The following is a 24,000-nucleotide window of genomic DNA, read 5'->3' as shown; positions in this document are numbered from 1 at the left end:
ACTTTCAGTTTTCTACTTATGGACATCCAATTTTTCCAACACCTTTTGTTGGAGAGGCAGTCTTTTCTCCAAATATACTTTTTGGCTCCCTTGTCAAATATCAGATGACTAAATATACGGATTTATTTCTGGGTCTTCTAGTCTATTCCATTTTAGTCTTCAGGTCTATTTTTATGCCAGTACTAAACTGTTTTTGCTATTATAGTTCTGTAGTGAAGGTTGAAGAGAATTGTAAAACTTCCAACGTTGCTTTTTTTGGGGGGGGCTTAAAATTACTTAGTATATTCAGGATCTTCTGTGGTTCCATATGAATGTTTGGATTGTTTTCTTTATCTTGGTGAGAAATATCACTGGGATTTTTATGGGTATTATTTTGAATCTGTAGACTGCCTTGGCAGAATGGGTTTTTTCTACCTACCCATTAACATGGAAGATTATTCCATTTTCTGGTATTTTATTTCTTTCTTCTGATGTTTAATATTTCCACTATAGAAATCTTTTACTTCCTTGGTTAGATTTAGTCCTAAATATTTTAATTGTGGGAAGCAATTGGAAATGGGATTGGCACTGCTACTTCCTTGGTTGCCCACAGCTACTCTGGATGATGCTCAAAAATATCCACAAGTTAGAATTCATATTCCTGTTTTCCATGTTAATGGTGATAAAATGTCAGGCATAGACTATCGTCATGGAAATCACCAGAAAAGTTTTTCTTTTTTCTGTAAAGGTAAATTTTACAAGAAATTCACAGAAAGGCTTAGGGACCAATATGTCTTTTTAAATTTGAGATACACAGAATTGTATAAGTAACACATAATAGTTGATACAAGTTTGCTTTGCTGGTGCCTGTTAAATTAGAGGTCCTATCAACAGAACACCAACAACATTTAACAATACCAACAGAATAAAGGAACTTGGGTGGTAAAACCCAGTTTGACGTTGTTAGTAAAATGGAGGAGAATGGAAAAGGAATAGGCTGGACTCGATCATCAACAGGCGAGCTTTGTTTATTGAGGAAGAGCGAGGGGCACAGACCTTCCCGTGGGTTTAGAGGTTGTCCAGAGAGTTGGATTTTTATAGAAGATCTGAGCAAGGACGCAGAGGTTAAGTAAAAAGCCACTAGGTCAAGGAAGATGAGGGGCTTTCAGTTAGTCCCACAGTGGGATGTTTACAGCTGGGTTTAGGTGGATTGCCCTGGCCGTCAAACAAGCTCACACTTACTTGGAATTTTGCCTAGCATCTGTATGGACAATAGGGTGTGTGGGGCCAATCCTTTATATTCTGTCTTTAGATGCATAAGATGATCGGGCCAAGAGGGGAGAAGCAAGTTTTTCAGACACAAGATGAGAGAATTGTTTGGGTTACCATTAATGAAGATGTAAATTCACAGGAAGAATAAATTACTTTGAATAGATAAAGGTAAGAAAAATTTAGAAGAAGTAAGAGAATGTTCAGAGGGACAGAAATCTTTAAGATGCACCATGAGTAGGCCTAAGTAGATAGTAAGTAGGAGATGAATAGTACCTTGATCTAGTATTGGCTGTAGTATCATTAAGTATTCTGGAAGCACAATGGATGACAGTGTATTCAAACAACTATGCTATATTTAATGTTATATTCAAGGCTGACAAATATGAGTAAAAATAAGGTTTCATGCATACATCATCAACAAAAGGAAAGACATCCTCATAGTCACATATAACACTATTCCCTTCTTTTGTAAATAGTGAATTATGTTTCATATGTATAAGGTATCTTTACATTTTTAAAGGCCACCAAGCTAACCTATAATAGAAAATAGCCCTATTGCAAGAAAAAGTCTCATACAAAAGAAACTTTTAAGCTTATTGGTACTTATTGACACATCTTTGTATATAAGGGCCTATGAGGGAATTTTTCAATGCTGTATTTTATACTCACTATATCTGATTTTAAGCTTCACAGAAATATGACCCAGTGCCTCGAGAGAGTACTGAATTTTTGGTAATAATTCAATAATCTTTTATTTTACTGCCAGTATCTTTTCACAAGAATAATACATTATGAGATAAATAAATGCATCCATTAATTCATCCATCCTACAAATGTCTACTGGAAGTATCCACATTCTATACACTATTTGAAGAACTGAGCAAAATTAAATATTCTTAGTTACACAGCTAGATCTAATTAGGAGGCTATAAATTAGAATATTATTAAATCTTCTGATAAATGTTATAAAAGGAAACTAAGATGTTATACAATGTACTATTTACGGGGTAAATTTACTGTCAGAAAATAAAGGAATATTTCCCAGAGATAATTTTGTTTGAAGGAAAGAGTTAAAGATGAGAGACAAGGGCTCAAGGAAAAGATCACGTGTATTTGTAGTTTTATGCCAAAGCATTGAAAACGCTCTATGTTCCCTATAAATGACAATTGGTGTTTGTCACATGACTTTGATCACTCCACTTAGTTGATAACATTTTAAAAGGAAAGATGTAAATAAGGAAGCTTTAAAATCTATCTGGTTATCATGATTAAGTACCATGATTAAGTACTATCAGAAGTATACTAGATATTCATAGGATTAATGAGTGGTTACAATGTATTTCTGAGCAATCTTTTGTGGTTATTGTGAAAAGCAATTGGTAATAAAAGTCAAACTTCTTATTCCTAATCTATTATTGGTAATGAGTACTATCTGTAATCACAGGATCATATTAAAAAAAGTAATTATACATCATTTGATTTTATGCCTGAGTTCATGGAAATTCAACTTTTTTTTTACTACATTTACTGAAAAACATGCTACTGTATTGGAGTACAATAGGCGATACATAATCACTACTTCTCCCTTGCTAGTGAATTAGATGAAGAGCACCCTAATAATAATACACAGAAAAGGATCATAATTATCCCTATGACTTCTCTTAATAGGTAGTTACTGCAATTTCATAAAACCAGGATTCATTGCACAATGGGAATTATGAAAAATGTGGTTTTGCTTGTTCTTTGATAAAGAACAATAAGTTTTAAGAAGAGCATGGGTCCCATCAGCTGTACTGGACATTGATGAAAGTGAACTAAGCAGCTCAAAGGTGCTGCTGAGAGGGAGGGAATGAGAGAGAAAGGAAAGAGCTGACACTAAGCAAAAGGAAAGAAATGTACCAATCATCTGATTCAGAAGAAATATTTTTATTGTTAAAGTCTGTAGAGTTCATAAGCTTTGTATATCAAGATGATGACAATTTGCATTGTGAAGGTTAAAATGTGTTGGTGACTTTAGCTAAGTATCACTATACCACAATACTGTGAAATTTATGTAATTAATTAATCTTAATAAAGAAAATTTAACAAAAGAACATGGGTAGTACAGAGTTGTGGTAGCATTTAATTGGCCAACTATTGTTGAAAATGTACTCAGAATAATACAGAAAATGAAGTCAACTAAATATTTTTGTTAGAAAAACTACAAATTTTATGACTTTTTCTAGGAATCTGAATTCCTGAAACTATTATATAGTTTAAAAAAAACACTGGAAAAGCAGTGTATGAACCAAAATTCTACAATGTAGGTTAGGAGCCCAGCACTGATGGCTTATGTCCCTAATCCTAGCCACTGTGAAGAAAGTTGAGACTATAGCATCATAATACCTATGGGAAGTACCTATGGGAAATAAGATAGTTCTTCCACTCTTTCTGTAGACACATAGAGTGGTTATACAACATACTTATTTATCCTTTGACATAGAATCTCATTATTTATTGGAAACTAAGATTATTCTAAAAATGTGAAGGCAGAATACGTCATAAACTTCAAGATATCTAGTTGTATTTCTTCCATGTATTTTAATTTTATTTTGTTGAATGAAAAGCAATCACAAATTATTCCCTCCCCCATGAATCTGTCTTTGTATGATTTCTAGAAATTCACCAAAGAGTTTCAATGAAAGTAAAAGATTTAGAAAATCTCTGAATAGTAAGCAATCAACTTTTGGAACTTTGCTGCATATTTTCAATTATGAAATTGAAATGCATACCCTGGGCTCTTGGTCTTTTATGAAAATGAATACAAGCCACATGTCCCATTCAAACATAATTTCTTTTTCTTTACTAACTTTTCTCACAGATTGCAAAAATTAAAGTTACATGAAATTCACTTGTGAGTATATAGTTGCAGATTTTGTTTTTTTTTCAGCTTAATAGAATGTGGCAGAAAGATTTTTTGTTCAAGACCACCAACATTTTTATTCTTAATACCTTATCAACATATTTTAATGTCTTATGTGTAACTCAATATTGTTTTTTTCCAATAAAGCACATGATAGTAGCGTTTTTAATTATAAGGTTACATAAAGATAAAAGCTCTTAGAAATGATAATTAATATGGCTTAACTCAATAATGTTCTTAATGATTTTTTTTGCTTTGCTCATCTGACATTGGCCATTGTTAACTGTATAAAATTAATTTCCTCAAATCTAAATACATTTTAATTAAAATGATTAGACTACATCAGATAGCAAACATATCAGTTTTATCTGACTCTGTTTTATAACTTTTCATTTGTGGTTTATAAACGAAATTGCAGACCTGCGATGAAAGCATATCAGATATAGCGGCCATGTGTTTGAAAAGTCCTCAGAAAGAGAAAAGTCACTGTTTTCAAACACTTCTTTTAAATTAACAACTGCTCAACAGGACCGACTTCTTCCAAATATGCATGGCAATGCCATGCTTTTTAATCATTCCTGGAATTGCTTGAACTCTTAATGAGTGACTGTGCCATGTCATTCCAAAGTGATTGAACCTGTGACATGTTCCTGGTCCACTATTAGACAAAAGATGTAGGAAAAATACCACAGGTGAAAAAGTGAAAGTTCACTCTACTCAGCACTAATGATCATTTCAAATATTATTTCCACCTAGATGTAACATCTCAACTTTGTATCAGTGTTATTAAGGTATATCTGTATCTCTGAAGGAGAACTCTGAAAGAAATATTTCTTAGACACATCATGGAATAAATAAGAATCATTATACTTGAGAACCCCAAAAATATATCTCAAAGCTTTCATATACATTGTCACATACACTATCACACTCAGTAAGTAGTGCATGAACACACACCCATACACACACACACACACACGCACACACACACACACACACACACACATACACATGGAATGGGTTTCATGAAGAATGGCAACTCTACTACAGGTTCTGCGTTGGATAATGACAACTGCTTGAACTATTTCATTTATTTCTTGCTTTAAACTATCTAAGATGACTTTAGTTACTTCTGTCATTAAGTAAGTATTGAATATTAGTGACAACTAAATTCATCAGGTAAGGAAAGTATAGTAACTGTATTTACTTCGTTGTTTTTTTTTGGGGGGGGTCTGGTCGTGGGGCCTGAACTCTGGGCCTGGGCACTGTCCCTCAGCTCTTCAGTTCAAGGCTAGCGCTCTACCACTTGAGCCACAGTGTCACTTCCAGGTTTTTTCTTTTTGCTTATGTGGTGCTGAGGAATCAAATCCAGGGCATCAGGCATGCAAGGCAAGCACTCTACTACTAAACCACCTTCCCAGCCCCTTTACTTCGTTTTTGAAAGGCCAAAAATATAATAAATTTGAAAAAGTCCGGAGCTTAGATGAACAGATACATTCACTATTTGAATAGTTGTAATGATTTTATGTCTGACACAATGTTTAATTTGTTGTGGGTTAGTCTGTGTGTTGTATTTTAAAAACTAGTATACTAATATAATTTCAGGGTTTTCTTTTTTATTCTATATATTATTTTTGTGGCTTATTACTCTTAATGCAGACTTCTAAAAGGAACAGTTTCCTCTTAGCCCATTCATTATCTTGTTTTAAAATAAATACCAGAGTACTCATACTTAGTGTCTCCAAATTTCTATCACTGTGGTGATTTTCTGTTGTTTAAAAGTTTTTCCTAAATTTTTCTTAATACACTGAATGAACAGAGTAAACTCCAAAAGGACTATAAGCATTCTTCTTATAAGCTTCAAGTTTCCCTTCCTGTCTACAACAGTTTGCCACATCTTCTTGAAATTCTAAGGACACCAGTTCAGTAAAAAAAAAAAAAAAAGAAAATTCATCATCTATCTGTTACCCAGATAGAGAGGGTCAATGTTAAAATCTATCCTGTCTAATTATTTCCTAACAACAAATTCTAATCACAATAAGAATGTTACATAACCCCAAATTTGTCTCATCTGCCTTCTTATTTCTAATTGTTTATATTTGTCCCAAGAACTTATAGACTACCATTATGGAATATCACACACTGTTCTCTCAAACTTTTCTGTGATCATCTGTACCTTCTTTCTTTGTCTTGGCCTGGGCTCACTTCTGAAGCTTCTTCTACTCTATCATCCTTGAACATGGCCAAACTTTCCCATTCGGAATATTTGAGCATTTATCTTTTTATTTGCTACTGTCAGGTAATGAACCCCTGGAAGTGTAACCATCATCAATTCCATTCCATTTCAGAACATGTTATCAGATCACACTTCCCCCGTGAGTTTCTTTCTTTCCAGAGATAATTTTAACATCTGCTTAATGATACTCATTTAACTCCAATTCTGAAAAATCATTTCCTCTATTTGTATGAACTATCAGCATTCCTGAGCTTTTGTTGATGTTTTTTTACTCTACTTTTCACTCCTGTGACTTTAAAACTTGTCATTATTCTAAATACAACCTAACCCAGGCATTAATATTCATTTCAGGCCCTCTTTTAGAGCCCTATCTTCAATATTTAAAGACACCCAGTTAATTAATAATGTTATTTTCCTAGGTAATAATTTAACAAGGTATTGTTTTTTATCTCCACAAGTTTCCAAAACACACCTTTGGTTGTCAATCAAAAACATTTATATATCAGTCACTTTCAGCCAAACATATTTAGTGATATTGATAGTATTGGAGTTTTCACTAGATTACTCAGTAAGAGTTTGTTTCTTTGATTGCATCACTGCCTAACTTCATGGTAGTCCAAGGATGACCTTCCCTAGTGTTTTTTGTTTGTTTGTTTGTTTTTTGTCTGTAAGAGTCTTTATGTTAAATAAGAGTGTATAAAGGTCTGGCTAGTAATACCAAGATACCTCTTAACCACAAAACTCATAATTTCATGCTTCTGAATACAAGAGATTCTTTGTGCTTTCAAATTTATTTTTAATATGAATAAAAATATATATAAGGCTATTCCATCTCTCTAGTCCAAGCACTAGAATACATTTACTTTAAACTCATCTTCACACATGAATTATCTCTATTGAGCAAACCTTTTTTTTTCTGTGTTTTGTGAATTCTAATCTGTATCATTAAATCCAGGAACTATCTCCTACAATTTTCACTACTTCCTCAACAGCGATATTTTATTTTGATACTATGCCACAGGCATCAGGATATACACTCTGTATTATCTCTGCATCCTAAAACATTTTTTCCTAGTCTTTGTGGCTCATGTTAGTAATCCTAGCTACTTAGTAGGCCGAGATCTGAAGTTTTCAGTTTGAAGCCAGCATGGGCAAGAAAGAACATGAGACTCTTATCTTCAGTGAACTTCCTATAAATGGAAATGGAGTTATGGTTCAAAGTGGTAGAGCACAGCCTTGAGCAATAAGAGCTCAAATACAATTTTCTGGCCCTGAGTTCAAGCTCTACAACTGATTAAATAAATAGGTTAAATAAACAAATAAAATTTCCTTGAGTTCATTAACCTTTCCTGTCTAGTATAGAATTCTCTCATTCCAAAGTAAAGAAATACATACATAAATATATACAATAATTATTTTACCACTTTTCTGTTATTATTCAATCTCTTCCATTGTTCCCAAAATAGCTTTGAAACAGCTACTACCAAAGTAACTAGCATTCATAGCCCTAATTTCCTTTACCTGATCACTAGCATTTGACATTATTGTTCATTCCTAAAGAAATATTACCTCCATTAAATTTTATAATAGCAAGATGATAAGAAATGTACTCATTACCTTGCCCATGTAATTGTAATCCCTCTGTATGATATTTTCACAATGAAAAAAGATCTCCTGGTTTATCCTATTCCTTTAATCTTCTTTGATAAAATTTACTCTTCCTACTATTGTACAGATTTTGAAGAATATTCAAAGATTCTATCTTAATAAAATTTCTTTCTCTGTTTATAGTCATTCCCTGGATGATCTTATCCAGAGTATATTCTGTCTATAAAGAAATAACTCAAATTTTGCTTCCATTCCACATTTTCCATTGGAACAGACTTTCTTTTAAATATAATGACTAGGATTTCAAATATGGCATGCTATTTTCTCCCTTGTCTTCCTCAGCAGAAATAGGAATGTATGACATATTAGAACCCTAGCAATCAATTTAAACTAGTGTTTCTTTCAGCTGTGATGATGTAAGTATATTTCCCAGATTGTCTTTCCATATGGCTTTATGTTAGTTTCTGTTGATATGAGTCATTGACAGGACTTATTAAATAATTTATGGCTTTTCAGGGTATAATGGCAATGGCTCTTCCAGCAATGCTGGTGAAATGGCAGTACTGAACTTGAGAAGAAGTAACTAGGGTAGGCAGAAACAGCACTGGAGGGACAGAACTTATGGCATGGGTAGGAGCTGCACAAAGGATGCTTTCAGCTCTTTTAATTCAGGCAGTATCACAAGCCTGGGTTTAAAACAGTCTTGTGTTTTATGTATCCTATTCCTCTTCCCAAAGATGCTTCTCCTTCCCTAAGAAGAATACCACCCAACCCACATAACAGTTTTTCAATTTCAATTTTAAAAGCAAATTTCCTAACTTAAATTACTTCAATTCTGATTCCTAGAGTAGTTTGTTTGCAATACTAAACAAAGATCAAGTTCTAACTTGAAATGATTCTGAAGAAACATCTTTTAGGATTAGTGATCTGCAATAAGTGAATAATGGCATCTGTGTTAACCGAGAGTAACTAGAAGAGAGATTGACATCATAAGGTGTCTGTGTTGATGCTATTATTTTGGAAAAAATCATCATTCTGTTTTTCTGTATGAAAAATTCAATAGAGCCAGGTATTGGTGTATCATATCTACAATCCTAGCTACTCAGGAGGCTGAAATCTAAGGAAATGATTTGAAGCTTGCCAGGGCAAGAAAGTCTGTGAGACATCTCCAGCTAATGATCAAATTGCTGAAAGTGGGTCTGTGATTCATGTGGTAGAGCACTAGCTTTGATTACAAAAGTTCAGGGACAATACCCAGGCCCTAAAATTCAATCCCTAAGGCCTGCAAACAAACAAACAAAAATCAGTGGACAATTCTAACTAGTATCTTTTACCTCTCAATTCCACATTGTCACTTTCTTTTTACCTTCAAACATAAAAAAGAAAAAGAAAGAGGCAAAGCTGCCTGGCATCTGTAGCTCACGCCTATAATCCTAGCTACTTAATAGGTTTTGATCTGACCATCTCAGTTCAAAGCCAGGAGGGACAGAAAATGTTCATTTCCAATTAACCACCAGAAAACTAGAAGTGGTGGTGTGGCTCAAGTGGTAGATCATTTGCTTTGAGCTGAAGAGATCAGGGACAGCGTACAGGCCCAGAGTTCAAGCCCAAGACTGACAAAAAAAATGTAAATTTCATCTCCCAATCTCCTTTTCTAGATGGTTTCCTCACATTTTCTTAATGGCTAGGGGAACAAATTAAAGAAATAAGCATCCAGCTATTGTCCACCATATAATAATTATTTTTTGTATTTATTATCACTTATTGATTAGAAAAAGATTGTTGTTGCTGCAATAACAACTCAATCTGTCAGTATTCATCCTCTAGGTCCATCAGTCACAGTCTCCAAATTCTGTTTCATATCTATGTAATGCAGAGATGAAAAATTATCCACTATATATTACATTGCTATCTCTCTTGGCAGAGGTGAAAATGAAAGGTGATGGACAAGCTCCAGGAGCTTATTTTCACATAGTTCAATGCAAGTGTTTTGGCAATTTCTCTCTCCAAAGTTGTCATAAATTTGTTTCTGGACAGTTCTGATGGCCTACACCTATAATCCTAACTTAAAAAGAGGGTGAGATGTGGAATATGGTAGCTCAAAGACAGCACAGGCAGAAAAACTTGCTAAATTTCATCTGTAAAATAACCAAGAAAATAGAGAGCTGAAGATTTGGTTCAAGTGGTATTGGGGAGGGTGTGAACTTAGGATCTTGCATGTTTGATCTATCATTTCATGTCCCCCGTCCTTTGTCTATTTTAGTTTTATTTAGAGATAAGGAACCTTTCATTCAGCTTGATCTTATCATTGCTGCTTAAAATAGCTAAAATTATAGGTTTAGAACATCATACTCAAATATGCTTTTCACATTTTGACTGTGTGCCTGACTTGCTGTGTCTTGGGGCTTGACTTCAGGTCCTGGGCATAAAATAATATTACAGTTCCACCTCTGATTATAGGGAATCCTCAGACTAATGATGCAACTGCAACATGTTAGCTTTGTTTTAGTTGCCTTTCTCACTCCAAGTGGGCAGCTCAATGCAGTAGTGAAAATCCAGGCTTTTTTTGCTTACTGTTTAATAATACTTACGGATCTCCAATTTTAAAAACAGAAGTTTTATCTGGCTACTGGTAGCTTACATCTGTAATACTAGTTATTTGAGAGGCTGAAATCTGAGGATCATAGTTTGAAACAAGCCTGGACAGGAAAGTCCCTGAGACTGTTAATGTTAATAACCATTAAGGAACCGGATGTAGAGCTGTGGTTCAAATTAAAGCAGAACAATGAAGTAACCATGCCCAGATCCTGAATTCAAGCCCTAGGACACACACACACACACACACACACACACAAACACACACACACATTTGTTTTAAACTGAATAATGAAAGAAGTATTATCTGTAATGAGTATTAAGCATACATTGTACTTTTAGTAAAGTAAGAGCTGCAAAAGCAATAATATGATGCTGTTTATTACCTGAAGAAAATAATTGAACTATAGTAAAAGTTTAAAACAATGAGTTTTTAAGTGGTAAAATATTAAATTTTTATCATGACTCAAGGGTAATTTTAACTGTATACTCATTTTATGCCTCCAATTTAATTTATAAATCCATGTAAATATGTGTATAATGTGTATATATATAATGTAGAGGTTTTACTTTTAAATTCAAAATTTTAATTTATTATAATGAAATAATAGTTGCAAGGTATTATGAGAAAAAGTATCCTATTACTAAATTTCAAACAATATTATGTGTATGAATCTTAGCATTTATTCACAAAGGGCTTAATAATGTATATAGTCATGACATTAAACCAGGTCTTGCCCCTGACAATATACTGAAACTTTAACAAGAAGTCCACAAGTGAAATGAGGTATTTTTAAATTCCTGAAAGGAGAACTATTTTCCCTATGACCTTCTGTTGTGACTACACATCCAAATGTGAATCTCTTTGTTTTGGATATGATCTTATTGCCTGTAATTCAACCACTATTATTGATTATTAATAGTGTATTATTTAATAACATAGCACATATTACATCATTATAATTAACTAAAACATTATGTAACATTATTAATAACTTGGAATTTAATATGAAAATTGTAAGAGTTACATTTAAAAGATGATAAATGGCAAATTCTGTACTATTATATGAATTTGTTGTGAATTATTCATATGGCTATATGCATAATATAAAGAATATATGGCCATGAAGTTAACATGTATGAGGATTTACTTTGAATTTATATTGGTGCTAATTCATAATATATCAGGTTATTTAATGCTTTTATTAGACATTAAATACAAGAACATAAAATTTATTGTGAATGAAAAATAAAATGAAGATCTTAGTTTTGTTTCTTAGAGAATGTCAAGGTAACATTGCTTTGGCATTTTCTGAAAACAATGAGAACAACTTCGTCTTATGTGACTCACACTAACTGTTCTTAGTCTTTCAAGTTAATAATGCAGAATTCCGTGAATTTTTTTATAAATTTTATTTGATTGTAAAGATTCTGAGGGTTTACATTTACACAAGTAAGGTAATGAGTACATTTCTTGTTGAGAATTGTTACCCACTACTTTATTTTTCTCCCACTATCCCTTCCCTCCCCCAGAACCCCCACTCCACCTTCCAATCCAAAGTTGTAAGGTTGATTTCCAACATAGAGTCTTCTGAGTATCATTATTGAAATGGGTCATCCTGTGTCCTTGTTTTAGCATTTTGTTATTCCCCTTCCCTCCCCAAATTAGATAAATGTGTATACAAGATTCAGGGTACCAAAATAAAATACAGTGACTACAGGGGATATACCATAGGGGGAGTATACAAAAGAAGCAAAAAAAAATCACATAGTTCATGAAAAACAACAGCAACAAAGAAAAACCTCTTGTGTCCATATTTTGGGGTTCATTTAGCTTAACATCATCTTATATGGTTATATGTACATAACACATAGCTTTTGAGCTTTTTTGCATTTAAGAGGGAATTTTTTTAATGAAAGTATTCTGGCCACAAGAAGCTAAAGTATGCATGTTTCTTTACTGTACAAACACTGAAAAAGATCTATTTAACATTTTAAAATACTCAGATGTGTCCATGTTTATGTTATTTAAAAGAAATTCTGAATGCAAACATTTGTATGAAAATAATAGATATTAAGAGATTTAGTTCTGGTTACCCAGATGACAATCTCTTGATCTTGACAAGTCTCCTTAATTTTTAAAAGTAGCACATGTCTCATACAGTGTTAACTGTAGCATTAATATGAGGTAAAATCAGATTAAATATTTAAACTATTAAGCAAATATCTAGTATGCATTTTATGTACTATAAATTTTCTAATCTAATATATATATACAAGTATAGTTGTTTTGTATGAAAATTCCAATGGCTAAATTTGTCCCAACAAACATATCATGAAAATTGCAATAAACATAGCCAAAACTGTATAAAATCATTTTTCACTAAAGTAGATAATAAACTCTAATATATACTCTGTTAACAATTTACCTTCTAACGAGCCTGGGTTTATTATTCTGATACTTTCCAATGGGAGACCCCAAACCATCATTTTTGTTATATTCTGTTACATTTGTTACATTTCATATATTGAAAAAGAATGTCAACTGTTGATTTATTAGAGGAGGAATTTTTAAAATTTATTTTTATTTTATTTTTTTATTGTGAAAATACCGTACAGAGGGGTTACAATTACATGGGCAAAATAATGAGTACATTTATCAAGCTTCCTCCTTTGTTTCCCCTCCTCCTTTGTTTCCCCTCCTCCTTTGTTTCCCCTTCCTATCCTCCCCCCACCGCCCCCACCCAAACCTCCCCACCCTCCCCCCACCAAAGTTGTAAAGTTCGTTTAGACATAACGACTTGTACATCTCATTGTTGCAACGGGTCCACCTCTATCCCTATTTAAACGATTTGTTTTTCCCCTTCCCCTCCACAAATTATACAGACATCAAATACAGTGAAAGCAGGGGTTATACTGTGGGGGAGGGACATACAAAGCAACAAAGAAATCATCTTATAAATGTGTTAGAAACAATCGCATGAAAGAAAAAAAATTGAATACATATCTTAGGGTTCATTTCACTAACATCACCTTATCTGATCTTTTCTGCTTGACTCAGACATATACTAGATATTGCAAATAAGGGAAACCATGGGACCTATGTTTCTTTGGGACTGGCTTACTTCACTCATGTTTTATCTTATTGTAAAGATGATGCACGGATGGGTTAGAGTTACTTGAGTAAGGTAATGAGTACATTTCTTGTGGAGCATTGTTATCCCTCCTTTGTTTTTCTCCTACTACCCCTTCTCTCTCCCATTGCCTCTGCTACTCCCCCTTGAAATGTTTTTATGAAAGAAAAATTAGTGAAAATATGTTCTGCTTTCATAAATAATAAGATTGCACTGCACAACATTGCAGGAAAATATATCTAATAAATTTGGAAGAGGAAAACTTAAGATACTCAGAGAAGCAATACAAAATTCATGTTTAATCAGGGGAAAAGCAGCACAAGTTTATTTGCTTTTTTTGTTGTTGTTTGTTTTCCTACTGGAAACAGGAAGAGTTATTAAGAAAGTGACATTACACAAGAGTTTATATTGTGCATAATAGTGACTTAACTTCCAGGGTGGTAAATCCAGACTCTACTTGAGTAAATGTCATATTACTGGGAAGTAAACAAGTGGAGATAATCCCCTTTTCTTTCAAAAAAGATAAGCATCCTACATGAATTTTATTCTGCTCTCAGTTTATTATTTATATTGAGCTCATTGTACATTGAGTTCTTGTTACCTCAAAATTGTAGCCTTATTTAAGCCAAATATTTAGACGAATATTTCATTAGATTAAGATGTACATAAAGTATATATTATTCAGTCTAAAATTCAGGAATAAATAAAATTGTAAAAAATATTATAATATAAAAAGATAATTTATTCTGGAGATCTGACAGTGTTTTAAAAACACTGTAGCTTTTTTTTTTCACCAAGATGGCGCCAAAAGCGAAGGGAGGTCCTACCCCTCCTAAAGCCAAGCCAAGGAAAAGGCTGGGAATGCCAATTAGGGAGTGCTGAATGGTTTCCACAGCCACATAAAGGAAGACATGCACTTCACCCACTTTCCTGCAGCGCAAGATGCTGCGGATACTCTGAAGAGTGCTCTGAAGAGAAACAAGCTTGATCATTGCACTGTGCTATCATCAAGAGAATATGGTACTCAGGGTCTAATTCTAATAATTCGATTTTTATAATGCTGGACCTTCTCTTAGCTTCTTCAATTTGTGTGTTTATAAAACCATTTTAGCCGGGCGCTGGTGGCTCACACCTGTAATCCTACCTACTCAGGAGGCTGAGATCTGAGGATCACGGTTCAAAGTCAGCCAGGGCAGGAAAGTCCATGAGACTCTTATTTCCAATAAACCACTAGAAAACCGGAAGTGACTCAGTGGCTCAAGCGGTAGAGTGCTCGCCTTGAGATGAAGGGCGCAGGGACAGCTCCCAAGCCCAGAGTTCAAGCCCCACGACCCACAAAACAAAAATCAATGTTTTGTTTATGTTTAACATTAGTCATGTTTAATTCAGAGTCAAATTATCTATATTTGTTGTTTTTGAAATTTAGATACAATCATGTAATATAATCATATATATGTTTTTGGTTATATAGTCACAAGGGGCATGTAAGTCCACATAAATGGACATGAATTTTAACTTTACACACAGATGAATTTCAGTTTATGCTTAAAAAGGCAATTGATTTATTATGTTTAAATATACATGAGCTCCTATTTTTTTATTTAATGATTTGGTCTCAGTACAATATCACACAACAGCCAATATTATGTCATTAAACAAAACAGCCTACTAAGGTCATGATATAGAGCTGGATGAAAGCACAGAACAGTTGTAATGCTTTTCAAAGACAATTCTCCAACATTAATAGAAAAAAATTACTGGAAATATGAAGAATGATGTTAATATAGAAATAAAAATTTGTTTCTGGCACTCATTATTCCAGTACTTTCCAGGAAAGTGAAGAAGGGTTTCAAAATTGTCTGCTTTGGCTTTGCTAAACTGTCTAATTATTGGTTTAAAAAATTTCCAATGGAAAATCTTACTACTGTGGGTCACAGTTAGTAGATAGTAACTATGTAATAGCACAGTGTCAGGTGGCTGTTTTGAACTATAGTAGAAATATTAATGTCTTAAGAAAATAAATGTTAATGAATGAAATGAGAATTGTTAATAACTCAAGAGGAATAATGTTGGAGATGATTTAGAGTTTGAGCACATAATTATCTTAATTGAGCTTTTTCTCATATATTTAAAACATATACATGGTAAAGGAAAAAAGGTAATTGCGTAAGCTCTGAGTCTAGCATACTTAATACATAGTAGTAGCATAATGGAGACATGTTCTGAAGCTGTGTCTTCAGGATGCCTAGCATCTCAGAAGTATGTAAAGGTCACCTCTTAAATCACCTTTGTATTTATTCTCCCTCATTTATTCCTAGCATAGTTTATTAGTTGAATTTAAATCTAGGTGATTCCTTTGACCTTGAAAGACAAAAAATGCTAGGTTTTTTTTCAGGTAGACAAAAGAAGGAGTTATGTGCAGTGTTTATTAGGTTTTTTTTTAATAGATGATATTTCAAATTCAGGTACTATATTCTACAATGAAGTTGTTTAATAATCAGAGTAAACCAGTGATAAAGAGTGCTATCTTGTGGGTGAATTGCATATTAATTGTGTTAATAGAATTTAATAAAGGAGTTTTAGTTGTATAATATATAAAATATTTTTAATGAAAGTAGTTGTATCTGAGTAATTAAAGTTTAAATTACCTATCACACCATGATGGATTACTTATCTTCAAATAGTCTCCCTGTTTGTAAATTCTATTTTTACACTGCAAACAGCTGAAGTAGTAAGGTTGTTAGTCTCAAGAGAAATATAAATCATCAACTGATATAAACAGATGATGATTTGCAGAGATCACAGTCCTTTTTTGACCCAAAAAGGACTGTGTCAGAAGCATTAATTCATCCAGGTGCCAATGGTCCAAGCATGTAATCCTAGCTAATCAGGAGGCTGAGATATAAGATCATGGTTTAAAGCCAGCCAGGAAAATCTGTGAAAATCTTACCTCCAATTAACCAGCAATAAGTGAAGCTTAGAGACATGGCTCCAGTGGTAGTACACCAGCCTTGAATTACAAGCCAAGGGACTGCCCGTGACTTGAGTTCAAGCCCAAGTGCCAGCACATACCCAAACATTAAAAAAAAAAAATCTACTCACCATTTCTCTATCAATGTGCTAACACAGAATCACTTATGTTAGATTTATTTAGAGTACATATGCCATTTTAATATGGAAAATTTTATCATGGAATAGTTTACTTCAAAATCTTATACAATGTATTTTTATCTATATTGATGTTCTTTAAAATCAACATTCTTTTTTCTAATAAAGAACTTAATATTTTCAAAAGTGTAATAACTTTTTCTACATAGACTACATAATATCATTTGTATTATCAATGTTTGAACATTTCTTTTTTTAATTTTTAATCCCTCAAATAACATATTCAGATTATGGAATGCTTATGTGTTCATTAATACAATAATTTCCCAAGACATTCAAATGTGTGACAGTTGTACAAAATGCTCAATATTACTAATATTAGGTAAATGCAAATGGAAATCACAATCAAATACCACTTTAGTCCTGCTAGAAAGGCTTTTATCAAAAAGATAATAAGTTCTGTTAAGTATATGGCAACAGAAGAAACCTTCAAACTTGGTGAGAAATTAGAGTAGACATTGCTATTGCAGAAAACACCACTGAAGCTGGGCACTGGTGGCTCACTCCTGTAATCCTAGCTACTCAGGAGGCTGAGATCTGAGGATCACAGTTCAAAGCCGGTGGGGGGGGGGGGAGACGGGGCAGGAAAGTCTGTGAGACTCTTTTTTTTTTTTAATTGTGAAAATACTGTACAGAAGGGTTATAATTACATGGGCAAGATAATGAGTACATTTCTTATCAAGCATTGTAGCCTCCTCCTTTGTTTACCCTTCCCCATCCCTTCCCATCCTCTCCCTGCCCCCCCAAAGATGTAAAGTTCGTTTTCGACATAAGGACTTGTACATCTCATTGTTGCAGTGGGTCCACCTGTATCCCTATTTTAACGATTTGTTTTTTCCCTTTCCCTCCCCAAATTATACCGACATCAAATACAGAAAAGCAGGGGTTATACTGTGGGGGAGGGACATACAAATCTTATCTCCAGTAAACCACTAGAAAACTGGTAGAGTGTTCGCCTTGAGCTGAAAAGCACAAGGACAGCACCTAAGCCCACAGTTCAATCCCCGCAATCGACAAAAAAAGAAAAAGGAAAACACCATTGAAGTTCTTATATTTAATTGAATTATCATCAGAAACAACAACAGTGAAAAACAAAATCACTATATCAAAGAAATAGCCTCACTTTCATGTTTATTGCAAGATTATCCATAGTATCCAAGATAAAAATCATTCTGTGATTACCAATAGATAGAAGGATCAAGAAACATATCTATATCTATATGTTTATGTCCATATAGATATATAAAATATTACTAACTACTATCACCTATCTGTCTGCTATGGAGGTCCTTAGTTCACTAAACCATGCACAGAAAATTAAGTGTGATCTCACTCATCTATGGAAACTGCAAAAATGATTTCATAGAAGTTGGAGAGAGAATAGATATTAATCGAGTCTCTAGAGTGTCGAGGGGAGAAATCAGTCAGATAAAGCTGAACAATATTTACTGTTATAGTTAGGCGGGTGAAAGAGATGCTGGCATTCTATTGCAAAATGGAGTAAAAATACATAACAATTATATACAACAGAAAATATCACCAGAGTCTAAATAAAAGATTTCAAGTATTTTTGCAGTAAAAAAAAAATGAGTAGATAGATTTGTTAAACTTAACGTGAACATAAAGCAATGTAGAAAATTCTATAACTAAGTGCAATATTTGGGCTTATGTTCAGTTAAAAATAAATTAATTTTTTTAAAAATCCCTGGAAGTGGTGTCGTGGCTCAAACTGGTAGATCACTAGCATTAAACTAAAGAGCCTGGACACTAAGTTCAAGCCTCACAACCAACAAAAAAGGAAAAGAAACAAACACAAAAAAGCCCAAATCCTAGTGCTTTCTTATAAAATGAAGTCTATCTGACCACCAAGAAAAGGTTCATCTTTGATTCATGTCTCCTCAAATTATCTGTAGATTAGAGCTTCTGCATCTGAATGATTGATCACTGCATCTATTATTTTTCATGTCCCATCCTCTGTAAGCTTACATTTTGTTACATGCAATAAAATAAATCATTATATGCAAATTAAGTAAAAAATCCGTAATTCCATAATTCACTTTAGCTTATGATAGTATAATGCAATGATTGAAATGAAATTATCAAGACATAAAAATAAACAAAAAGCAATATGATCTTCGTTGAATGGGTACAAGTAAGTGAAAATTAAAAGAAAGATTTGTGACGGAAGAGTATCATATCTACACAGTATCATAGGTTAAAGTTTTAAAAGTTTTGACTTATTTACTTGTTTATTTTAAATTATATTGAAAAACATACTACTTTTGTTGGAAATACCTACTTTACATCTTAGCACTTCTAGAAGAGAAACTTACTCTATCAAAGGCTTGTTGATCAAAATGGAAATGATTTATCAAGAGATTTATGATTGTTCAGAAATTTCATTTCAATTTTTATTATAAAAGAATTCAATTTTACATTTTAAAGATTCATTTTCAATTTTTCATGTCACTAAGTTCTAGTTATGTTTAAATAACTTCCAAGAAAATAAATTATGTTGACATTCTGTATATTTTTGCACCTTTTTTGACGCTTAGCAAAATAACCTTAAAATCTCACACATCATAAAAAGTTCTTAGGAAATAAATCCTACCACCTGCCACTTTGACAGCACTTAACCAGGCTGAGTCCTGTTCAATGACACAGTGTACTGATCCCATTCTAGATTGCTGAACCAATGTCAAATTGCTGCAAACATTTCTAAACATTTTAAATTTCTGCACTTAAATCATCATGGACCACTAGCAAATATTTCTTGGTCACCAGCAAGAAGCCTTGACTGCCCTTTTGTATACAACTTTTCTAGGCAGCAACGATACTTAGATATTTCTACATATTTGGGGAAAGTATTTTTTAATTGCATTACTCTTCTCTAATCAATACAGAAAAAACATTATTGCCTCTGTATACAAGGATATTTTTAATGTTTTAATGTCTACACATTCTAATCTAGGTTAACTTGACAACACATTCAAGAAATGCTGTCCATGGGCTGGGAATGCTGCTTATTGGTAGAGTGTTTGCCTAGTATGCATGACGCTCTGGTTTCGATTCCTCAGTACTGTATACACAGGAAAAGCTGTAAGTGGTACGGTGGCTCAAATGGTAGAGTTCTAGCCTTGAGCAAAAGAAGCCCAGGGACAGTGCCTAGTCCCTGAGTTCAAACTCAGGGCTGGCAAAAAGAAAGGAAGGGTGGAAGGAAGGAAGGAAAGAGGGGGGAGGGAGGGAAGGAGGGGGGAAGGAGGGAGGGCGGGAGGAAGGAGGAAGAAGGAAGGAAGGAAAGAAAGAAAGGGGAGAGGGAGGGAGGAAGGGAGGGAGGTTTCCCTGTCTTTAATTATTAACTGTTTTAGTTAGATTAAACTTTGAGAAAAATCTACTCTCCTCCAAATATGTATAATACTTTGTATATACATTTTTCTAATTGTGAAGGGGGAGGGAATTAACAAAATGCTGAAACAAGGATGACCTCAAGATACTGTTGAAAACGAACTTTACAACTTCGCAAGGGAGGTGGGGGTGTTAGGGAGGACTTGGGGAGGTGAGGAGGGAAGGGATAGTAGGGGAAAAACAAAGGAGGGGATAACAATGTTCTACAAGAAATGTACTAATTACCTTACCTATGAAACTGTAAACCCTCTATACATTATCTTTAAAATAAGAGTAAAAAAATTAATCGGATCAATTTATATGTACCAAAGATGAAAGAGGCAATCAACTAAAAATATGAAGACCACATTGTAATTAAAGAAAAGAAAAATAGTGGGTTTTTTTTCTGTTACTATCTATCCCTCCCTCTCCTCACATACTGGGATTTGAATTTAGGACATTGTGCTATTGTGTAAGTATTCTAACACTTAAACTATGGAACTAGACTTTCTTCCTGAAAGATTTTTTCCCCCAAAACCTTTGGTTTGAACTCAGGGCCTGGACACTGTTATTGATCTTTTTAGCTCTACCACTTAAGCCACAGTACCAATTCCAGCTTTTCCTGAATGATTAATTGGAGGTAAAAGTCTCATGGACTTTCCTGCCTGGTCTGGCTTTGAACCATCATCGTCATATTTTAACCTCTTGAATAGCTAGGATTACAGGCATGAGCCACCATTGCTCAGCTGAAGAATAATTTCCAGATAGCACCTGGCTTTTATTTCAAGCTCATCCTGGATCACAATCCTCTACTAGACACATTCCATAAATGAAACCATATGTCATCACATCTGGATTTTTGATGGAGATAGACTTTCATTAACTTTTGCATAAAATCCTACCTATCTTTGCTTCTGGGGTAGCTGCAGTTGTAAGCCACCAAACCCCACTTAAATTGCTTTCTTTATGGGCAAGATGAGCAGTAAAATAGTTGATCACTAACAAATACATTTAATAACAGGTGTCATAGGAACTTAACCAAACTATGAAGCCCATACAATGCTGCGCTATATGCCTGGTGTTTACAATGTCTCCCCCAATATAACCTTATCCTTTAATACCTGGCAAAATTATGACAAAATTTCAGCCTAAACTTATTTCAAAGTGAAGCACTTTGGAACCAAATATTTACTTGAAAATCATTATATTCTCTTCCAAAATGCATGAAATAACCCTTCTATCTGAGGTTACAAAGAAATGTAATGTACTCAATTTTTCTTCCATTCAAAGTCTGTTTCTTTGTTTTATGTACATATATGACATGTGTGTCAACAAAGAATACATGCATGATACATGTCATACATTATGGTATTAAATATAAGCGTATATAACAAGCATACATAGATGTATACTTTTATAAATATCACACATAGTATAGACTTTACTGCATTTAAGTTTACAGATATGTGGGTATTAAGCTATATGGATATTTACACCTTAAGATGTGAGAACTCACTAATAAAAATATTAACATCATGAGCAAATGTGTCCCAAGATAGGGGCATAAGTGGTTTTTTCTTTCTGCTGTTGTTATAACATACTTATAATGCACTATATGATTCTATTGTTTCTTTTGTATGTTCTTCCCCCATGGTATAACCCCTGTTTTCACTGTATCTGATTCTGGTATTCTGCATCTTGTATATACATTTTTATAATTTGGGAAGAGAAAAAGATAACAAAATGCTGAAATAAGGACACAGGTTGACCCATTGTAACAATGAGATGTACAAAACATTATGTTGAAAACGAACTTTACAATTTCCAGGAGGGTAGGGGGAAGAGGAGTTGGGAAGGTGGGGAGAGAAAGTGTGGTAGGGGAAAAACACTGAGGTAACAATGCTTGATAGGAAATGTACTCATTACCCTACTCATGTAACTGTAATTCCTCTGTAAAATATTTTTACAATAAATGTATATGGAAAATACTAACATCAAATGCTGGAAGTACATTTCTTCTGTTTAGAATTCATGTATTAGAAATTGTAAATTAAAAAGAATTAATCATATTTTTACTTCTCAATGCTCAAATCTGCCCTCTGTTCATTAAAGATGCCTAAAATATAAGGGGTTAATAAAGCAGTCAGAAGAAAACCATCACCAATATTGCTCTGTAAATCATTCTTGCTATGACCATTTATTCTGACCAAGATTTACTTGCTCTTTCTCCAGGTAATATCTACATCTATGTGACTTAGTGGGAAGCCTATTTTTGTCATGCATCATGGCCATTTTACCAGCACACAAATATGCATGCTTCAGATTAACATGAATAATCTTAGACTAGATACACTGTAAGTACAACACTCCATAGAATACATCTAGCCATTACTACTTGTATATGTGCCAGTGGTCTTTCATCTTGTTCAAAATGTACACAAGCTGTGTCACTTTGTTTTTTATCCAGGAGAAAACCCAAAGTAATGAAAAGAATAGTGTGCAAATCCCTTATTAAAATATTTATTATTGCTAAATGAGAAATTTTAAAGGGATATGTGACTTTTGGAATACATTTGATATTCTAAAATACTGTGTATTTAGGAGGAGATATGTTAATAATTGAATTAAATAACTGAAATTAGTTTTTTGGCTCTTATTTTAATGTTGTTACATCCACACACAAGCACAAAACAAAGACATCACATGTGTGCACACACACACACACACCATTACACCATTTTCAAAGCATATGTAATAAATCCATAAAAATAATACTGAAAATACATAAAAATAAATACTGAAAATAAATCTAATGAAAATTTCCAGAACATAGTGAATGAAGTTGAATAGTAATATAGTAGAGGTCAATTACTACAATGAAAAGAGAAATTTAAAATTGTAATAATATTAAGCCATAAAATATTGAGTGTACTAGATTTACATGTAGATATTTAATTAGAAAGAAAATTTAATATTATTAAGAAATATTGATACTGTTAATGCACTGCAACATAGATAGATAGATAGATCAAGATAACTCAAAGCTATTCTTTAAACAATTTCAGTTCTATGGAGAACTGATGAACTAAGTTTTCCCTTAATCATTTCTTTTGTAATGGTGTTTCTCAAGATCTGATTTGAAGTTCTCCCTCTTCAGAAATGCTTGGGAAAACAGAGTCAGCGATTTAAACTTGTAATCCTAGATTTCTGGAGGCTGAGACCAGAAGAATTGATACTTAAAAATTACCCATAAAGATAGTTTCTCCAATCAAGCAGCAAAATGCTGGAATGGAGATATATACAAGTGTCAAAGCAACTGCCACGAGCAAGAACGCTAAGGAAGGGGACGGCACAAGATGGCGGAGGAGAAGCTGGAATCTGAACAAGCTCTCACATAGAAAGCAGTTTTAGAGTTCCAGTGAACAGTCCTAAGCCAGAGAATCACACCAAGTGTGCCATCACAGGACAGAGAGTTAGACAAGAGAGGGAAGCCAAGGCAAAAAAGACACATCTGAGCGATTGCCAGCAGCCTCCTCGGCAGCGGCGGCAGGGTCGCACGCAGCGGAGACTGAAGCCATACCTGAGCGCTCACACAGAGAGTCCGGGACAAAGGAACCAGACACAGCTGGCGAGCGGATTCTACTCAACACCAGCAAGAACAGACAAGGAGCAGACATCTTCATCCTGCAGTTTGCAGACCAGAGACGACCCAGGATCCAAGA

The sequence above is a fragment of the Dipodomys ordii genome, unplaced genomic scaffold (genome assembly GCF_000151885.1).
Source record: "Dipodomys ordii isolate 6190 unplaced genomic scaffold, Dord_2.0 Scaffold59, whole genome shotgun sequence".
Classification (NCBI taxonomy): Eukaryota; Metazoa; Chordata; class Mammalia; order Rodentia; family Heteromyidae; genus Dipodomys; species Dipodomys ordii.
The sequence above is the reverse complement of the archived record's forward strand: the minus strand, read 5'-3'. Positions refer to the sequence as shown.